The sequence below is a fragment of the Rattus norvegicus genome, chromosome 4 (assembly GCF_021556685.1).
Source record: "Rattus norvegicus strain SHRSP/BbbUtx chromosome 4, alternate assembly SHRSP_T2T, whole genome shotgun sequence".
Taxonomy (NCBI): Eukaryota; Metazoa; Chordata; class Mammalia; order Rodentia; family Muridae; genus Rattus; species Rattus norvegicus.
Window position 1 is genome coordinate 863818 of NC_141537.1, and position 18730 is coordinate 882547.

General features: G+C 39.9%; 1 pseudogene; it reads left to right on the forward strand.

The window, feature by feature from the left end:
- Nucleotides 1–18730, forward strand: part of LOC148006206 (polyubiquitin-C-like) — a 1402189-nt pseudogene that overhangs the window by 787062 nt on the left and 596397 nt on the right.

Sequence of the window (18730 nt, forward strand, 5' to 3'; positions counted from 1 at the left end):
CTGGGAACTAACTGAATTCACAAAGATACACTGTTTCAGTTCGTTAAAACGTTGCTTTATCTTGAATAACAAGCTTATTACATGGGAATCCTATTGGGAACCTACTGAATTCACCATGATACTTAGATTCGGTTCCATAAAATGTTGCTCTATATTGAAAAGCACACTCATACAAGCATGTCCCATTGGGAACTCACTGAATTGACCAAGAAATTTTGATTCCATTCGTGAAAATTTTTCTATATCCCGAACAGTCCCCTTATTACTACTGCGGCCTATTGGGAACTAACCGAATTCACCATGTTACTCAGATTCGGCTCACCATATTTTGATAAATCTTTAAAAGTACACATATTACAAGGGCCTGCTACTGGGAACTAACTGAATTCACAAAGAAACAGTGTTTCAGTTCGTTAAAACGTTGCTCTATCTTGAATAACAAGCTTATTACATTGAATCCTATTGGGAACCTACTGAATTCACCATGATACTTAGATTCCGTTCCATAAAATGTTCCTCTATATCGAAAAGCACACTCATACAAGCATGTCCCATTGGGAACTCACTTAATTCGCCTAGGAATTTTGATTCCATTCGTTAAAATTTTTCTATATCCCGAACAGTCCACTTATTACTACTGCGGCCTATTGGGAACTAACCGAAATCACCATGTCACTCAGATTCGACTCAGGAAATTTTGATAATTCTTAAAAAGTACACATATTACAAGAACCTGATACTGGGAACTAACTGAATTCACAAAGATACACTGTTTCAGTTCGTTAAAACGTTGCTCTATCTTGAATAACAAGCTCATTACATGGGAATCCTATTGGGAACCTACTGAATTAACCAAGATACATAGATACCGTTATTTATCATGTTACTCTACATTGAAAAGCACACTCATACAAGCATGTCCCATTGGGAACTCACTATGTTCGCCTAGAAATTTTGATTCCATTCGTGCCGTGGCCTGAGAGGCAACCAAGAAAGACTAATTCCAGAAACAAATCCAGATGGCCAGATTCTGTTTTTCCTCAACACGGTCGTTTCTAAAATAACCATTGTTTTTTTTAAATCTGACAAAACAGGAAACAGAAGTAACTGGGATAAAACCAAAATCTAGATCCTTTCTACTCTGCTATATGTCTTTCTTCTCGTTAATGTGTTTCTAAAACAATGATTTTTTTTTTAATATTTGTGGTTTTATAATTTATTCTACAAGGAAACCAATGGGAAAGACTTGCCAATTTCTTTGGAACTGTAATGCAGGGTAGTAAAACAAATGAAGATCTTGTGATTGTAAAGAGACTAATTTTCCAACAGAGTTACGGAAATATTTTTTCTAAGAAACCAGCTCAGTCAAATGAGGCATTTAGACTCTGGTTACCATAGTGCTTGTGTCTTTCCTTGCGCTGGGTTTCCCTGCTCTGTAGCCTTCCCTTGAAAGTTCTGTTCTCTTGGTGTCATCTCCTGAAAGCCGAGATTAGGTACCATGGTGTCTGCTTTTAAGTTCTAAAAAATACTGAAGAACCTAAACTTTAGTGTCTGCATGGTGACATAAGCCACATCGCTAATAGCTCATCTAGTTAATATGAAAAAATCATGCTTTCACTCCCAACCTAAATTGGGATTGAGTTCCAGGTGAACATCATCCTCCAGTTCCAGTAACCAAAACTATACACTGGTCATTGCTCAGATTTCGATTTTGTTTCGATTCATGTTGTCACTTGTAGAAGTTTGGACCCGGTTCTTCCTCCAAGCCCCATGCTCCCAGAAATAAGACAGAGACTCAAAATATATTAACAAATACCTTGGCCATAGAGCTAGACTCTTCTCTGACAAATTCTAACCCACTTACTCAAATCTACATTCCGCCATGTGGCTCATTACCTGTGCTCAGGAACCACGAGTCTGTCTGGTCACGTTTTCCAGGGCAAATCTCTCCAACCTGGCTCTATCCCAGAATTCTTTCTGCCTCCTGGATGTCCCACCTTCTATTCTACCCTTTCCTATAGGCCATAATTTTTTTTAACTGAAAGGTGATATATCCATACAAATACACAAGATACTCTCTCTACAGTCACTAGCATTCTTAAAGCCTTCAAAGTGCTAATTATTCCAATTCTACTTTTACTTCTAATGCACCAACACCAACACCAACATTCAGAGACCATCCATGGGAGGACTATTGCTTTAAAGAACTTATGTGCACCGGCTTTTCCTTTCAGTTTATTCTGGTAATAATGCCACTCCAGCTGGGTGTTAGTATCAGGATGAAAAGGTGTTCTATGTACACCAGCCTGGCCGGGAACTCATAGAAGTTCACCTGCTAGGATTAAAAGCTTGCTCCACCAAACATGGCTTTGATGAACTGACTCAATCTAACAGCAGCAGAGTCAGTTTTCTGTGGCCTTTGGTTTCTTACAATGAAAAACAGGCAACTCGGATACCAGGTTCAGATTGTAGGAGAAGAAAATGAGACAAAAAACTACAATCAGACTTTTGTAATTCTGGTATAAGTAGGTATAAATAGATTTTGAGAGCAGGTTGCTCAGAACAAAGAAACATATAACACACAAGCTCTCCTGCCTCACTACATAAGCCAGACAAAAGAACAATAGACCAGAAGGTAAGTGTCCCTAGCCTAAAATCAATTCCTTTACATTCAAAAAAATCCCTTTCAGAGCTGAGTCCAAACTATCCAGAACAAAATAAAGTCTTGCTGGGAATCTAGAATTTTCTAGTATTTTCACATAAGAGAAAAACTGACTTTCAAATGAAACTGCAAATGTAGCTATCTTGTCCAGAAAGAACTAAAGAAAAATGCTAAATAAATGCTTCTAATACCAGTAAGTAGTACACACATAAACCTGAAATTTCATTTGCAAAGCAGACTGCCCAGTTGACTCAACTCAATGATACAGAATTATCCAAAACCCAGAAGTTAGTATGTTTACCTACATTAAGGGAGGAGTTATTTGAACAGAAGAGAAAGTCTGAAGACACAGTATAGCAGCAAATTCCCCTTAATGTGCAATAAAAAGATATAGAAAATATCCAGAAACTCTCATCTATGTGAGATAACGGAGTCCTCAATTTAAGATACTCTTCTCTGTATATTTCAACGTACACTAAAGCAGTACTATTCTAATTTTCCTATACCTGTGATAATAAAGGGTAGCCAATTTGAACAAATGAATAAATTTAATTGAGAAAGAACAAAATACTTTCCAAAGAATATATTGTTATCATTTCAGATACACACACAGACACACAGACACACAGACACTCACTCTCTCTCTCTCTCTCTCATGTGTCAATTTTTTTAAACAAACAAGAATACAGATCTTTAAGATCTGTTATACTTCTTACACCCAGGAGACAAAGAAGAAAACAGTATCAACATGCCTTCCAGAGCTCTGATGTCTGGGTGCCCTCAATACTGACATATTGCCTAAACGGAAAAAAAGAGCATTCAAACCCAAACTAATTCTTCTCATTAAAAACATAGTTAGTCAATTTTAAAAAATCACATTTAAGAATAATGTTAACATAATATAGAATATATTATGGACTGAACTCCACCTTAATAGATGAATTTCCATTTCTTCAGTTTTCTGATAGAATGTTCAATCACTTCTAACAATAGCATAGCATTATTTCCTATTCTACATTCTAACCTTCTTCCTTTAAGATTATAATTTTATAAGATAAATCTGATTATACAATTTAGTTATGTGTAGTTTCCCCTATTTAGCTTTGATAAACTCCATTCTGCACAACTCTACAAATTTTACTTAATGAAACAATTACAATGGCTACTACTACCCAATGTTGTTGATAAGTAATAAAACACAAGAAGTTTACAAGGAGTTAGATTAATTCTCACAACACTATAGGGAAAAATTACTATCACCCACAACTTGTATATTAGTAATATAAGTTCAACACCTGGTACGTGCCCAAATTGGAATTTATTTCCAGTCAGTCTGATTTCCAAGCTCTTAAATTATCATACTTGTTGTTATTAAAATCTCGTTGTAATAAAATACCCACCACACCCATCCAAATAGAGCACACAAAACTAACACAGTTCCACTTGGTGAAATTTAATGGGAGAACAAGTCAAGGGAAAGGGGCAAGAGAAAGAAGAGAAAAGAATGAAGAGAAGAGAGAGCATGAGGGCAGAAGAAGTCTGCCTTTCATTTGGTATATGACATAACTATTCCCACAAGGAGTTGGGATTTGGACCAAAGGAATACTGGGAAGTAGGGCTGTTGCCATGTCAACAGTTACCAAATGGTGTCGCTGCTCAAGGCAATTCCTGATACCAACAATACTGCTGTTATAATTCAACATATTTCAAAAAGTAGTTCACAAAAAAAAAAAAAAAAACCAAAGTCTATACACACAGGGAATTGTTCTTTCATCATTAGCTGTTACTAGTTCTGCCGCATGACTATTATATTTATGGAGATGAAAGTAAATATTATCTCATAAGGAAAATTACTGACTTAGAATAACCAAAGATTGTTAATAAGGATTATTATAACCCAACTATTAGGTTAACATTACTTTATAATAATATTACTTCTAATAATCCCCCTGGTGTTCCAAAATATGATAGTACAGGTCCTAAAACTGCCACCCATTTCTCCTTGTTTCAAGCTCTGGCCGAATCTTTCCTGCACTGTGACAGCCAACTCTGTGAAAAACTGACTCATAAAAGGGCAGTGAAAGAACACAGACTAGAAACCATTAAAAAAAAAAGTCTATTCAGTCCCAAAAAAAAGGACACCTGCCTGGTAAGATAAAGGAGAGAGCAAGCAGTGAAGATCCAGGTAAATATATTTAAAATGCAAATTATACCAGCCCTCAACAAACACCGAGAAGTCAACAAAATGATCTAAGTATTTAAAAGAAAAAACAAGGGGCTGGGGATTTAGCTCAGTGGTAGAGCGCTTACCTAGGAAGCGCAAGGCACGGGGTTCCGTCCCCAGCTCCGAAAAAAAGAACCAAAAAAAAAAAAAAAAAGAAAAAAAGAAAAAACAAAACAAACAAACAAAAAATCCCAAAAACCCCAAACCACTCTTTCTCTTCAACAAGGTGGCCAAGTAGCAGATACCAACATGCAGATCTTCATGAAAACCCTAATGGGCAAGACCATTACTCTTGAGATTGAGCCCAGTGACACCATCAATAATGATCCAAGACAGGGAAGGCATCCCACCGACCAGCAGAGCTGATATTTGCTGGCAAACATTTGGAGGATGGCCACAACCTGTCCAACTACAACATCTAGAAAGAGTCCACCTTGCACCTGGTGCTGTGTCTGCACAGTGGCATCATCGAGTCATCCCTTTGTCACCTTGTCCAGAATTACAATTGTGACAAGATGATCTGCCACAAGTGCTACTCATGCCTGCACACAGTGTAGTCAACTGCTACAAGAAGTTCGGCCACTCCAACAACCTGAGCCCCAAAGAAGAAGGTCAAATAAGGCTGGGGCCATACCTGGCCTGTGACCCTGTGACCAAATAAAATCCATTGACAAGGGCAAAAAAAAAAAAAAAAAGAGAGGGGGAGAGAGAGAATGACAAATAAAAATATCAAGCTGGGCACAGGACTTAAACCCTAGCATTAAGAGACAGAGGGCAGGCACATCTCTGTAAGTCTGAAGGCAGCCTGGTCTACAAGGTGAGTTCCAGGACAGCCAGGGCTATACAGAAAACCCTGACTGTAAAACAAAACAAAATTCTGACAATTAGCTTTTCTTTGTAAAACCATTATGACTCTTTAGCATATCCAACAAAAATTCATGTATTGGTGGCAAGAAAATACACTGTTAACTATGAATACTCTATGCTGGTACAGAACACCAGACAAACCCACATTTGGAAAATAGCTGTGTAAGAAATATGGTAAGACACACATTTAAACAACTAACATTATTGGATTTTGTACTAAAAACTGAGATCTTACGAGTAAACTGTAGTGGTTTGGCTTGATGCTGCTTGTATATTATTATTCATATTGGTTCCTCAAGAGGGGTTGCCCCCACCCCACAAGCAGAGCATCATGTACTTAGGTGATGCTATGTGAACCTTCTCTCCACTTTAATAGGTCAATAAATGGTTAGAGCCTATGATTGGGTACTGGATAGGAAAGGTGGGACTGGAGGCTCTGGAGGGGGTGGCAGGTAGAAGGAGAAAAAGAATGAAGGAAGAGGAGAGAAGGAAGCCACTATACACCAGAATCATGTGGCTGGGAGAAACCAGAAGTAGTAAGGAGTCTTAGAATTGGGAAATAAGTTAGTATTGTATTAGATATGCCCAATGTAGGCATATAACTTATAATTAAAATATTTGGATTGTGTGTCTTTTACATGGGCTGTTAGGGTTGGAAATTTTAGTAACAAATTGACAAACCCATGTCTGGCTTAGAACCGAAGTAACCCGATACGGAAATCCACCCCCATCCACTCATTATTAACAACTAGGGCTTCACTCTAAAGCTGCTTCAGGGTGGAAATTAAGCATGAGTCTAAAGGGTATACAGAGAGCTAGCTGAGAGGCTCCCTTCCCAAGTCCCAAGCAAACCTAGGCAACCAGAGGTACCACACCAGTCCTGAGCTGGGACACAAGGTGGCGCCAATCCCACAACATAGTTGGGGTTCCCTGAGTCTGAGAGAAAAAAAAGAAGGACAGGAAGTCAAGGTTGCCTGAGATGAGGCCTTCACAACTGAAAATTAGCAACTGAAAACACAGCAGGTATCTTTCCAAAGCTTTCTCACAGATAAGAATGGGCTGATCTAGGCATCTCTCTCCCAAGTCACCCTTCCCATGCACACTTTGATTTCCAACATCCCTCCACTTCTAAACACAGGTAGCAAGACCAGCTCTCTCAACTGCTTACACTGCAGGCTGTGTAAGATCAATACACAGGCTGAAGGCTATACAGGACAGTCAAAAGACCTAAAGGGCTCAAAACACAAAAGCCAAGGGTCTTTGTACAGTCAGCCCCTCCCTACTAGTGAAAGAATCTGAAAGGACCTTAATGTCCTAAATCAAACACCAGAAGGAAACAAAGATAAAAGAAACTTCAGACCAAATATAAGAAATAAAATAGTACCACAGCAATCTTTTCCTCCTTCACTTTTTCCCACATAAGGTGCTATCGAGAATTGAGGAGTTTCTTAAGTAGTGAATATAAAAAGCATTGATTTTGTTTTTAACATTCTTAGCTTGAATATATATGACCAAAGTCTAAGAAATTAAATTTGCCAAGGTATGTTGAAGAAAATTTTTGCATTTTCTATAGGCTAACTCTAAAAGCTGTACCAGGATCCACTCTGACGTAACACTTTACCAGCAAAACTTGTAATTATAAACAGTATGATCTGCTCTCTTTAAGCAAATATCTTGATTGATTAGTATTTAACTTTAACTCAATGAATAAATAAAATAGTTAGATTCAGTCATCACAGAGACAACAACAGTACAATTAATACTGTAATGAAAATGTAGCTCTACCATATGTCTATATAACAAGGAACTATAGTAAGGACTAAAAAGTGCTAATATTGCACATTCCCTAAGAGGCATGGACCTGGGCAGGAGAGATAGCTCAGTGGATAAGAGGTCCTGAGTTCAGTTCCCAACAACCACATGGTGGCTCACAACCATCTGTAATGGGATCTGATGCCCTATCCTGATGTGTCTGAAGACAGCTACAGTGTACTCATGTTAATTAATTAATTAATCAATCAATTAATTAATTAGCCATGTTCCCAGAGAAACAAGGTGAATTCATCTAAACCACTATGAAGACAACCAGGCAATCAAGCACAGTGATATTGAAAGAGCGTACCCCAAAACGGGGAGCTGCATCTCTCGCTCCGATCGCGGGGTGGGGTGCAATAACAATGGATGTTTGGAAAAGTTAAAAAACAAGAAAGCTATAGAATTTTCCCCACCAAATTCCCCTACAAAAAGATAAGAAAAACAAAGGGGAATAAACCCAAAACAGTAATTTGGAAAACCCTCCATTTAAAAAGTACTTACAAAGAGGGCCAGAGAAGGCTCGAAAGGTAAATAAATCCCTTGCCTTGAAATCCGAGTTCAGTTCCAGGAACCCATGTAAAAGGAGAGAACTGGAAAAAATACTACTAGAATGGCTTTCCTAACTCCCACACTTTCTCCTGTATAATCCACTCCCTGATTCTTTGCATTCTTGCTACATTCTTGATTGTTACTAGGAATACATGAGACTTGAGTTAAAAAAAACAAAGAAAAACAAGAAGCAAACCCACACACAAATTATACTTAAGCATATTCTATCAATCTCTATGTCCTCCACACAGAAGTCTTCCCCTCCCCAGACTCTGTTTCTCTTAGGTTCTACTTTTCATTTCCTTTAAGACTTTCCAAGCTGCTCTAACACAGTGTTCTGTAAATAAATGCTGGTGTACTTCTGATGATGCAGAAAGAGCTCATGGCTGCCCAAATATAACATCAGTGTGAGCTGTCTCCACTGGGTAGTGAAAGCAGCCATGTTTCCAGTTGTCTTTGGCTTTCTTTGTGCTGTTTGCCTAGATATGCTGTGCTTTTCCCCAAATCAAATCACCTGTTATTGTTACATGTGACCAGCTGGCCACCAGCACTTCCTCTAGAACTTGGTACTTGAGCCAGAACGATGTTCCTGAAGTCAATGATAGCAATAGCAAGCCTTAACTGAGCCATCTATAACGTATAGGGCTCGGCCTGGGCACTCTTTCCACTGTTTTGTTTATCCGGTAATCGTGCCTCATTTTCAGATACAGAAATGGAGTGTAAAGGGATTACCTGCCTTAACCAAGAACCCACTCAGCAAGAGTGAAAAACCAAACTTCAAGCCCACGCTATCTGACCTCTGACTTCCCTCAAAACATGGGCAACAGCTGAACCTCTAATTCTGCCAGCCAGTTCTTCTGTTCCAGATTTTCATGAAGCTAGAATTATGTGTGCTCAACTGGACATACCTCATAAAATTAGAGGTCTTTAAATATCTGAATTCTTTAGACTGAAAAAATATGACACCATGCCCTTTAAAAGCTTGCAGTCTAGATTTGTTGATGATGTTCTCATAATTCATTAAAAATTTATTACACAATAGACATTGCAATGGATTCGCAATCTTCGTCACATCATATGAGATAAGAAAATTGAGATTTTGAAATTTTAAGTGGCTTACTCGTGCTCCAACAGATAACAGTAGCTAAATGAAAATCTGAATGGCCCGAAAAGCAACCTCATCCATAAATATAGCTATGCTTCATTAATCCAGCAGGAGGAACAGGGGTTGTAAGCCATCCAGAATTACTGCAAAGTTCTCAGAATTCTTCCGAGAATGAGCATCACACATTATACCACAACATAAAATACTAAATGAAGAGTGGGTTCCACTGAGATGGTATCATTTACTGGTAATAGAATGTCATGTCACACACTGCATGTCTCTTCCTACTGAAATACTATTGTCAAGATTATCCTGGGCAGTAGTGAGTTCTCACTTTCTCAGTGATGGAAAAGGGGGCTATATTCTAAGGCTGCTTTTCTTCTTTGTTTTGGTCATTTTTTTGGCTACTTTTAACTGTCATTTTTACCCAATCTAGAATCACCTGGGAAGAGAGTCTTACTTAGGAATTGTTTCGATCATGTTGGAGTATAGACACGTTTTGGTGGTTGTGGTGGTGGTGGTGGTAGATATCTTGAATTTTTTTTTTTTAATCTCAGCACCCAATGACTATCTTACTCTTGGTACCAATTTTTGTTCTAGTCTTATTTGTCTTACTGTCATTACATATCCTGGCAAGATCAACTTAGGGAACAAGGGATTATGGTGGCTTGAATGAGAATGGCTGCCAAAGGTTCATATGTTTGAATACTTAGTAAGAAGTCCTAGCTCATCCTACAACAGATAGAGGCCTTATATCCAAAATATACAAAGAACTCAAGAAGTTAGACTGCAGGGAAACAAATAACCCTATTAAAAATGGGGTTCAGCACTGAACTGAGAATAGGTCCCCTATTGAAGGAATAAGAGAAAGAACTGGAAGAGCTTGAAGGGGCTCGAGACCCCAAAAGTACAACAATGCCAAGCAACCAGAGCTTCCAGGGACTAAGCCACTACCTAAAGACTATACATGGACTGACCCTGGACTCTGACCCCATAGGTAGCAATGAATATCCTAGTAAGAGCACCAGTGGAAGGGGAAGCCCTGGGTCCTGCTAAGACTGAACCCCCAGTGAACTAGTCTATGGGGGGAGGGCAGTAATGGGGGGAGGGTTGGGAGGGGAACACCCATAAGGAAGGGGAGGGGGGAGGGGGATGTTTGCCCGGAAACCGGGAAAGGGAATAACACTCGAAATGTATATAAGAAATACTCAATAAAAAAAAATGGGGTTCAGAGCTAAACAAAGAATTCACAGCTGAGGAATGCCGAATGGCTGAGAAACACCTAAAGAAATGTTCAACATCGTTAGTCATAAGAGAAATGCAAATCAAAACAACCCTGAGATTTCACCTCACACCAGTGAGAATGGCTAAGATCAAAAACTCAGGTGACAGCAGATGCTGGCGAGGATGTGGAGAAAGAGGAACACTCCTCCATTTTTGGTGGGATTGCAGACTGGTAAAACCATTCTGGAAATCAGTCTGGAGGTTCCTCAGAAAATTGGACATTGAACTGCCTGAGGATCCAGCTCTACCTCTCTTGGGCATATACCCAAAAGATGCCTCAACATATAAAAGAGACACGTGCTCCACTATGTTCATCGCAGCCTTATTTATAATAGCCAGAAGCTGGAAAGAACCCAGATGCCCTTCAACAGAGGAATGGATACAGAAAATGTGGTACATCTACACAATGGAATATTACTCAGCTATCAAAAACAACGAGTTTATGAAATTCGTAGGCAAATGGTTGGAACTGGAAAATATCATCCTGAGTGAGCTAACCCAATCACAGAAAGACATACATGGTATGCACTCATTGATAAGTGGCTATTAGCCCAAATGCTTGAATTACCCTAGATCCCTAGAACAAACGAAACTCAAGACGGATGATCAAAATGTGAATGCTTCACTCCTTCTTTAAATGAGGAAAAAGAATACCCTTGGCAGGGAAGGGAGAGGCAAAGATTAAAACAGAGACTGAAGGAACACCCATTCAGAGCCTGCCCCACATGTGGCCCATACATATACAGCCACCCAATTAGACAAGATGGATGAAGCAAAGAAGTGCAGACCGACAGGAGCCGGATGTAGATCGCTCCTGAGAGACACAGCCAGAATACAGCAAATACAGAGGCGAATGCCAGCAGCAAACCACTGAACTGAGAATAGGTCCCCTGTTGAAGGAATCAGAGAAAGAACTGGAAGAACTTGAAGGGGCTCGAGACCCCAAAAGTACAACAATGCCAAGCAACCAGAGCTTCCAGGGACTAAGCCACTACCTAAAGACTATACATGGACTGACCCTGGACTCTGACCCCATAGGTAGCAATGAATATCCTAGTAAGAGCACCAGTGGAAGGGGAAGCCCTGGGTCCTGCTAAGACTGAACCCCCAGTGAACTAGTCTATGGGGGGAGGGCGGCAATGGGGGGAGGGTTGGGAGGGGAACACCCATAAGAAAGGGGAGGGATGAGGGGGATGTTTGCCCGGAAACCGGGAAAGGGAATAACACTCGAAATGTATATAAGAAATACTCAAGTTAATAAAAAATAAAAAAAAAAAAAAAAGAAGTCCTAGCTCACTATGGGCAGCACCATTCCCTAGGTTGGGCCCTGAACTATATATACAAGTGAAAAAAGCTAGTAAGTAACTATCCATGCAAATATGCTCTCTTTACTCTTGACTGTGAATATTCGTCAGGCATCTGCCTCAAATTCCTGCAATTCCTATGATTTTCCTGAAATAATGGACTGTTACCTGAAATTGTAAGTCAAATAAACTCTGTGTTTGTCACTATTCTATTGCTACGAGGAGATACCATGACTAAAGCAACTCTTGTAAAAGAAAATTTTTAATTGGGGGCTTGCTTACAGTTTTAGAAAATCAGTACACGTTATCATTGCCAGAAGCAAATAAGAAGGTGCTGGGGCAGTAACTGAGGGCTGTACATCCTAATATATCCCAGAATGATACACTGGACTTTGAAACCTCTAAACCCACTCCTTCAATAACATGCCTCCTCCAATAAGGCCATACCTATTCGCAAAGGCCACACCTCCTAATCCTTCTCAAATAATTCAACTCCCTGATGACTGAGTATTCAAACATATAAGCCTATTGGGGTTCATATACAAAAGAATGTAAATGACTAAACTAAATACTACACCAAGGACTGTGGAGAACCAACCCACTCATTGGACATTCTGTGCATGTGATGGCTTGTACTGGGTAGGGTTTTTCCTAAAAGGAAGAAACACACAATGTAAAGCCATAAAATTATAGGATACCACAAACTGTGGCTTTCCTCTTTGTGAAACATTAACATACTTTAAAAATTCGGTTTTTACAAAAATCACGAGCAACAGAATACTGAGGCAGCCACATGCCCCTCCCTCTATAAGAGGTCTGAAATGGCACTGTTGTTTTTTCCTGATCTTTGAGAAGAAACAATCAGACAATTTCAGTTGGGCTCTATTGAAAAGCCCTCACTGGGATCTAGAGGTGAGGTGGTCTATTCAGATATTTTGATGTTCAGAAGCCTACCTCCAAGAAGAAAACCGGACCAACCAACTTAGCCTCAACACAACCCTTTTCTTCTGGTCAACTTTAAATAGTGGGAGGGAAAAATAAAACAATAAAAGCCTAAAGCATAATAAGGTTATGAGGAGGTAAAGAGCTACTCTATTGATAAAAAAACTCCACAAAGGTCCGCTGAGGTTATCCAAAGCTAGAACTGAAACATATAGATTCACTGAATCCCAGACAGTTATATAACACAAGTGTCATGTATTTTACACACTGCAGGGCCCCTAAGAATTGCACCCCAAGCACCATCAACTGTGTCCTGTGTATTGAGGACTTACACATTCTGTTTAAGTAGTTTCTGACTACATGTGTTCTCTACTGTGTGGTGATATTTTGGTACTATCCCTCTAGGACCTTGCCCATCCTACAGGCTTGCCTTCTCTTGGGCATGCTTGAGGTTTTAGGCACAGTCAAAACAATAGGCCATTTCTTTCCATTCCCCCTCTGTACTGTTAAGTCAGCAGTCAGCAGAAGATAAAGCAACTTGGATTGGACTAAAGGTACCTTTGCTGAATTATAATTAATTTTGTTAGGCTTTCCGTTTTAAATTTTCATCGCATTTTTATGTGTATGTATGTGTATACATGTATGGGTGCGGAGGTCAGAGGCCAACTTGTGGGTGGTAGCTCCTTCTACCATATGTGATCCAGGTATTGAATTCAAGTCATCAAGCTCTGTGGCAAAAGCCTTTTGCTGAGCCTTCATGCTGGTCCTCAATTTTTATAATAGTTCTTCATGAGGAAAATGGACTTGACAAACAGATCTTATATTCAAGACTATTATTACTGTTGGCGAACTTTCCCATATTGATGTAAAAGGGTAAAAAAACCCTCCTAAACATTAATGATTGAACAAGGTGAGCATTCAACTAAATGGGTGTCTCCTCAGCTAGGCTTTGAGAAATTAGAAATCTACAGAAATAGCCAACCCCAGGAGTTTAATGTAGGCCTTGTTCTGTCTGAGAACAGAATTTCGACTAGATGTTGACCCTTCACATCATTGTGTTGAACATTGAGCATCCTATTTCCCCAGTCCATCCCTCTCCTGTATTCTGCTGAAATCTGTGGCACTGCTCTGTGTAAGGTGATGCCATTATGGAGCAAGGCGAGTCCGGGATAAGGCATACCCTATCATTGGATGAGAAGGAATGGTAGGTGGGGAAAAGTCTAGGAAGGAGGGAGGAGAAAGAGAGGTGAGGAAAAGCGAGATGGAGACAACAGAGCAGGATGATCCAGGTCCAGGTGGATAGTTTTCCAAAGCATTGTTTAAATTTGGCTTATGAGAAAGGAACAGATTTGTAGAGATAACAGTACTTGTTTGGTTCACATGGTATAAAAGAAACCAGTATGTTTACCTCCCTTTGACTCACTCTTTTTGTTAGCTACATCTTAAAAGGACAAAGTTTTGCATTTTGCCATATATTCATAAGTGTATATTCATCCAAATTACTGGCAGTATTTCATTATTTTTGCCTAAGAAGACGTTGTCTGATTCCTGGCAGCTGTAGTGACTGGTGTTTGCAGGATGCTGGGATTCAGACTGCAGGCCTCATGATCGCACAGCAAGTTCTTTCAACCTGGGAAGTATCTGTCTAATCACCAGAGTTATAGTTTATAAGAAGGCGAATATAGATTTAAACATGGACACTAAGGGAGGAGAAACACACATGAAAGAATGACAGGCATGAGAGAAGGGGAGGCAGATGTGGGGAGTTGAGCTGTGTAAAGCAAAGACAGAGTGAGCTGGGGCCAAGAACAGATAATTAGAAAAACTTTTAATTAATTAATTGATTGATTGATTAATTAATTAACTCATTAATGTATTCTGTGTCCATATGTCTATATATGTTAGTGTGTGTATATGGAGACCAGAGGACAAATGAGTGGGGAGGTCGTCCTCCTACACCATGGATTGTAGTGATAGAATTTGGATCCTCATAGGTGATGACAAATTCATTTACCCCTTTTAAAAGTGACAATTTTTATTTGTGTGTGTGTGTGTGTGTGTGTGTGTGTGTGTGTGTGTGTATGACAGGATTTGTATGTGTGAATGTTGTAGAAATGGTTTAATCCTCACACAGGGTTTCTCCCCTGCCTCTGACCACTTAGTTCCTAGATAAAAGACACTCACAAGCTTTATATTTACATTAATCAGCAAAGGAGCTGGGCAGATATGGATCCTCTTGCTGTTATGTCTGTTTCACAGCCAATAATCCCACTATAAAATTAAATTTCCTATGTGTGGGCTTCTCTTAACTCCAATTAGCCAACCTACCTGACCCATGGAGGCTTCCTCCTCCCTTCACATTCTTTTCCCCTCATGGTTCTTCTCTGATGCCAGAAGTCCTGGAATGCTAAACCCTGTCTCTGTGTCTTCCGCCCAGCTGTTGACTTTTGGCATCTTTATTCACTTATCAGAAATAATTTGGGGAAAATATCACATCTCATCACTTGGGTCTACTTGTGGACTCTTGTCTCTGGGACAATCAGGCCTTGGGGGTCTGCAGTTAGCATTACAATGCAAAGCAACAGACCAAACCTCAAAACAAGGAGGTCAGGGGCATCTGGTAGGAGTCAGGTTTTAGTGTTGGTCCCAGGTATTGAACTGATTACATCTGGCTTGGCGACGCAAGAACCTTTACCCATTGAGCTATCCAATTGGCTCATATCATATCCAAGAAATCATTAACAAATCCACTGTCAAAATATTTACCTATTTTCTTTTTCTAGACTTCAGTAGTTTTGGTCTTATGTTTAAGTCCATTTTAAAATCTATTATGAATTAATATTTATATATAGTGTAAGCTAATGGTCCATCTTTTTTTGCATGTGATATCCCAGTTTCACCAGCTCTCTTCATTTAAAAGACTGTCCCATTGATTTCTTACAGAGAAGCCCCTTTAAATACAGATGTCCCTGGATTGCACTATACCTTAAGGTCCTCAGTTGTAAGTAACTGCCTAAGTAGGAAACTGATGGCTAAGGTAAGGGAGAAAGGTACTGAGAAGAGAGATAAGTGTGGGCCCAAACCCAGCTTCTCTCTCCTTGTCTAAGAGTGGCCCCAGGTTGCTTTCTCTACATTTGTGGCACATTATGTGTTATGTCAAACAACTAAAATGGGCACAACAGTGAACTCATTGTACATTTGTTTTAGTTAACAAATATTTCTTGTAACAATTAAGTGAGGGTAAGGTAGCACTTTGTATCTGTATATGACCACAGCAATGAGACTGAATAAAGTCACTCAAAGCAGTTGCACTTACTTGTTTTGGTTATTGGTTTGTTTGAGATAGGATCTAACTACATAGCTATCTAGCCTCTGTTGGCTTGAACTCAGAATGCTCTTGCCTTAGCTTCTTCCTGTGTTCTGGGATTACAGGTATGATTTACTCTACCTGGCTTGTTCTTTTTATGTCTCCTCCCCACAACACCGCCATTACCACTCCTAGGTAGCCCAAACCAGCCATAACTGTTCAGCCTCAGTCTTCTGAATGTTGAAATTATGGGGGTGTGGGGGGGAAGGCAAGCTTCAGTTTCTTTCATTAATACTTCATATCTTTAGGAGTTACAAATGCCATTAGCTGTATTTGGGAGCATTTTGTCAGGGTGTGATAAATGAGCTCTTTCTTATTTATTGTATAAGTAATTTTCTTAGTAAATATGTGAAATGCCACTTGTGGAAAACCTGATTGTTCCTAATGAAGATAGTTCCTTTGAAAAATATTAAAATTAAGAATCAAATGTGGTAGTCTATGCCAAGACCCAGTCTGAGTCAGTAGGATAATTTTGAGTTCTAGGCCTTCCTTGGCTATAGAAACCCTATGTCAGAAAATCCAAAAAATAAGCAAAATTAAGTAAAGCTTACCAATGCCCACGTAAGCAGACAAAAGGAAGTTTTGATGGGGTGTGAGAGGCCTCTTAACATGTACATTGAAGTCCAGAATGAGCTGCTACTGCTGTGCCCATCAAGAAGGACACATGCTTTAGTAATCCTGTAAGTCAAGAAGCCTATTGTAAACATTCTAAATCCATGCTGCTCTATCATTCCCCTTCCATTGAAGGGAAGCCAGCTGGCTGACTGTTCTGGTATGTTGCATGGAACAGGGCATAGTTATATTTTATAGTCACTGATTGGCTGACATTTAATATTTTTGCCTTAATATTTCTTTACAGTTTTAGCTTACAGAACCTTTCAGTGGTTGAAGCACTTTGGGCAACTTTCATAGAGTCATATGAAAACAAGAAGTAAGAACTGTGTGGTACCATGAAAGAGAGCCTGGTTCCTGGTTGAACTAAGGCTAGAAATCCCGGTGACACTGAAGAGACAGTAGGCATTTCGCCTGACTCCTGGGAAACTAGGCAGATCACAAGCCCACAGCCCTCCATAGATTCATGGCCATCAGTCACAGAAAGGTAATGCCTCAAGTTCCTCCACAGGTAGAGGACATGGCCTGTGGTCTCATAGACTCAAGACATTTCTCCATTTTAATGAGGTACCAAAGGCCTGGAGGCTTAGCCAATAACCTTTCCTTCCTAGATATTTCACCCTTCAAAAGGTACTTAGTCGCAAGTCCACCCTAAGAAGTGGAGTATGGTTTTAATCATTCACTTTTCACCATGCCGATAAATATCGTAAAACCATGGACTGCCTCATTTTATTGGGATTCACCATGGTGAGCCACAGAGAAGGCTTTAGACTACAGAGCCAGCATCTAATCTCCTGCAGAAGGCCTCCCTGCTCTCCCAACCACAGCAACCACCACAACCAAGCCACACCAAGCACCCCCTCACCAAGCAAAGCCTCTCCTCAAAGGACTAGCTAGAGACCCCCTTCTTTCCCCTTCAGCCTGGGACTAGATCCAGTTCCATGGGCCCCAACTCTATTCTCAACTCTTCTGTGGCATTCAGGGGCACCTGGATGCCTAAGAGCATAAGAACCAGAAAGCCCCTGCCTTGTTGCAGGCCCAAGGAACCTTCCCAATCCCTCAGGCAGCTCCAGTGGTCCTGTGCCTCAGACTGCATTTCATCATCCCCAGAGCAGTGTACCTTGACCTCCCACACAACCACTGGTCGATGGGGTAAGTGCAGTCATCTCCCACATCCCGCCTATTGCAGCCTTGCCCTGTGGCAGAGTGGACATGGGACCCACACAAAACTACACTGAGGAATTTTACACTATTTTTAGCTGACTAGTTTAAATCAGTCACATCTGTTCAAAACTCTTTAATTTTAAACCTTGAGGAGACTCTATTCAGAACTTAAATTTAAAACTTAAATAAGAAAAAGACTGCTAAAGACAGGATTAAACAATGGAACCCTCCTTGCTTGACATATTTACATTCAGTTCTCTTTACTCTGGTCACATCACTACCTAATATTCACATATGGCCCCACATGGGGATTTTCTGATCACTAGTCAGTCACATTTCTTGTTAATAGGTGAAGAGATCTGAGGCTCACTGCTCTTGAATATACTCTGTATAATAGCTAAGGTGGCAGTCCTTTGACTAAGATCTGAGCTGAGGTCTTTCATTAGTAAATCCTTTCCATTGTGTCTCTCTGTAGCGGTTGGATGGTGCCTTTAAGTAACTTTATGTTTGTATAGTTTTCAAAGGGATTCTAAGTCTGTTCCAATATGCTTTTTGCTCTGCACTGGCAGGATAGAATCCTGTGATAAATCACTAAAGTGTTTTGAGGACATTCCCCAAATGATGGGCATAATGTGTTGTAGGTTTATGAGTTCATGTCTAATTTACTTTTAAGCTTAAGTTTTTGACATCATCATTGATAGTTTCTCTGTTAATGTTGCAGAATATAGAGAAGTTGTGGGCTGATTTATTTTGTGCATTGTATTTTAGACACTGTTTATCACTGATGCTCACCTGAGATGAGCAAACACCATACAATTAGCTTTGGAAACCCAAT